The sequence below is a fragment of the Stegastes partitus genome, unplaced genomic scaffold (assembly GCF_000690725.1).
Source record: "Stegastes partitus isolate 25-593 unplaced genomic scaffold, Stegastes_partitus-1.0.2 Scaffold1253, whole genome shotgun sequence".
NCBI lineage: Eukaryota > Metazoa > Chordata > Actinopteri > Pomacentridae > Stegastes > Stegastes partitus.
In genome coordinates this window covers 192,768-196,513 of record NW_007578984.1, presented here as the reverse complement: position 1 = coordinate 196,513, position 3,746 = coordinate 192,768, and positions in this window count along the sequence as shown.

Genomic DNA, 3,746 nt, shown 5'->3' with positions numbered 1-3,746 from the left:
TGTCTCTAAGTGTAGCCCTGTGATAGACTGGTTACCTGTCCAGGTGAACCTGCCTTCACCCTGAGTCAGCTGGGATAGACTCAGTGAGGATTAAGGTGGAGAGATGATGGATGGATGCTGTATCTTCTCACAACAGCTACTCAGATCTCTTGATATAACACTTGTAGACTTTTGTAGGCTCAGGAGGGAAAACATGTCTTATCATAAGAGGCCAGAGACACATGGTCTGGAACCCAGAAATATCAGAACCATGATGGTGGGAAACTGCATTAATTAGAAATATGAGAATATGGACACCGAGCACATTCATCAGGCTCTGAGAGTGAAGCCTGGGCTGACATCTAAAACCACCGTCTGGACTCCTCTGGACGTCACTGAATCTCCCGTCACTGCTACGTTTCTCTGCATAGTTCATATTTTTTAATGCAGAATCAATTTTAAAAGACTGAACCCAGCTGGGAAGGGATGCAAATCAGACAAGACTGCACAGAAAAGTTAATAACGACTGGAGGAAATGTCTGACTGTGATTTTTCTGACAGAAACTGCAATTTTGTTGTCCAACATGAACAACATATATGTGTGTTTATGGCTAATTCTGTTGAAGGCAGGTGTGTTATTCACTGTGTGGTCAGTTTAAAGCACGATGGAGCTTCAGCACACGAGACTCCTTTAAAAGCAGCATCACAGGTAAAACTCAGCCTTCATCCTGAAGCACAGCCGTCAGTTTGCTTTAAAATGAAATCAGTAAGTCTGTCTGTGACTTTCTAGATCACAGATTCTGTGTTTCTATCAACTCCTGGATCCTCTGTCCAAAAGCTGGAACAAGATTCGGACATTTTTTATTAATTTAGAAAATCGTGCAGACAGATACTACCGCTGGTGCTTCAGCTCTCAGAGTAAACCCTGCTCTGGTCAGCGGTGTGGACACGTACTGAACTGGAGCATAAACCAGGATGTCACATTCTAAGAAATTACATCCTTTTTTTTTATTGCATGGAGGAATTTGTTGTTCCAGAAAACAACATCTCGACAGCAGACTCTGGTGGACAGACAGCTGCTGAGGGTCGTGGACACCGCTCAGCCAACGCCCTCCTGTTTCCGAGGGACTCGGCGGTGCTGGAGGACCTTCGGGAGACCGGGTCACGTCGACAGACATCCACAGCTGTCAGAACGTCTGTTGGGTGACCAGTGGTGGACAGTCGGAGCAGACAGCCGTCTGTGGAGGTCAGTCTGCATCGCCGACGCTCAGAACGATGAAGATGTTTGTTGTTGTGACTCTAGCTCAGTCTAACGAGCGCTGTTCATTAGTGTCACCATCAAACTGTGACACCTGTGGGCTTCCCTCCTGCTGATTTAATCACCTCCGTTGACTTCATTTACTTATTTGTTGGAGTTAAATGTGAAGGACAGTCGGAGAATCAGGACACATGACGGAGGATCTCCAGCTGCTCTGTGCTGTCAAACATCCGCCTACAGACTGAACTGTGGGGCCTTTAACAGAAACCTGGGCGGCTGACTCCTGTCATCAGCGGTTTCTGTGTCCGTCTCCAGTTTTGCACTTTAACTTTTGTCTTTTCCTGAAACCTGGCTTTTCCTTAGAACACGCTTCAGTAGGAGAGTTTTCATCCGTCCACTCTTTTGTTCATTGAAATCCTGTTGGCTTGGTGACTGGTCTGGTTTACTCCCAGCCTTGTGAAGCACTTGGTACCTCTGACCGGGCTGAGCAGCTGTTTTTGGGTCACTGCTGTGCAACTCAGGCTGGTTCAGAATCAGCTGTGAATGAGCCACACAGCCACCAGAGGAACAGCCGGAGTCTTTCTCTGGGCCACACATCTGCTCCAGTCGAACCCTTCAACACTTTCTGTGCACATCTGGATCATCAGAACTTTCCCGACCACACAAACGAGACTCCTGCATGCTGTTCGTCCGGCAGTCCACTGGTCGAACTGGGAGACCGGCCCGGCATCCCAGCGCGGCTCAGAGGGAACCGGGGCAGCAGGTGTGAACGGGGCCACCTGCACCGGGACGAGCGGACCAGCTCCCCGCCACCGTCCCGTTCCGTCCCCGGGGAGCTGCACAGCTCGGTGACCGGTTCGCTTCGGTTCGGCAGCACCGGAGTCCATTCCGAGCAGCCCGGAAACACGGAGACAACGCACCGGACAGCTCCTCGCAGAAACACCCCCCAAAACCCGGCCACGGTCCGGCGAACCGGCTGAGGCGGCCGCTCGGGTCGGAGCAGGGCAGCGCTGCCTGACCGCTGTAGCATGCACCGTTAGCCCGCTAACAGCAGCCGCGCTGGCACGGCTAGCGGCACCGGACCGGGTGTTCCGGGACGAGACACCTGCATGATCTCAGTGTGGTGTGAAACCTGCCGACAGACGTGACATGTACACAACACACCGGGGCTCCGGCAACAAAGAGCCGCGGAAGGCCACGGCACCGCTCCTCAGCCCAGGTTAGCTGCTAGCACGCTAGCTAGCTCGGCCGGACAAAAGGGCCGTTCTGGTTCCACGAGTGGACGGAACCAAGTGAGCTGGTGTCGAGGAACACCGAGCAGAGACCCGCTGACCGAACGGAACCGCTGCCCCGCTGCCAGACATGCTAACACGCCGACTTCATCATTGTTAGCCAGGCTGGTCAAGTGTTACGTAGCGGCCGTTAGCGGGTTGGCTGGCGAACCGAGCCGAGTGTCAACCGACCCGAATACCATCCACCGTCACCCACACGACGTGGCGGTGCTTCGGGGACACACGGAGCTCGGTCGGCCGCCTCCGAGCAGCCGAACGCGGTCGGCTAACGGGCTAGCTGCTCGTTTGTTTTGGAGGGCGCCATGTTCACGGTCCTCCATCACGGGACGGTGAGGGCAGCCGCGGCGGAGCTAGCGGCGCCCGCTAGCCGCCTCGCTGTGCTCACGGAGCCCCGGGAATCGCACTCACCTCCGCCACAGGGTCGCCGCACGGTCCGGCCAGCTTACATCCGTGTGTCTCCGGCGGCTCGGTGCTGCGGGTGGAGGCGTGTGTGTGTCCGGCTCGCCTCGGTACAGCAGCGCCGTGCTGGGAGGTAAACAGACGGAGCCGCGCTGCCTGGAGCCGCAGGGAGAACTCTAGTGGTGGAATCCGGCTCACTGCAGCCTGCAGCCGGCCGCTTAAAGGGCCGCTCCGCCGTTTATCGGCTCACACTGGGGCAGCCGCAGACACACAGCTTCACCTGCAGCTCACAGTGTCTGCGGCGGGCAGGTGTGTTAGTTCAGTCACCGTGGATCCTCAGAAGTCCCTGATCCTGGAGGCTCTGTGGCGGGATCCTGCCGCTTCACAGCACGTGTCAGATGAAGTCAGAACATCTGAATCCCTGAGCCGCAGCTCTTTAAAAAGTTGATCAAGAGACGACAAGAAGCCCAAAGACGAGCACAAAGACACAGAAGACCACAGACAGGACTGTGGCAGTTTGTTGTTGTTGTTTTTAGTTGTGCAGCGGCTCACGGCTCTCCTTTTCAGGAGGCTCAGCACTGATCTGGCCCCCCTCTACATCAACGGCGAGTGTGTGGAGAGGGTCTTCACCTTCCGGTTCCTTGGCGTCCTCATCTCCGCTGACATCTCCTGGACAGACAACACCACGGCGATAATCAAGAAGGTGCAGCAGTGGCTTCACCTCCTGAGGGTCCTCAAGAAGCACAACCTGACCCCCACCCTGCTGCTGACCTTCTATGGCTCGTCCATTGAGAGCCTACTGACCTACTGTATCACAG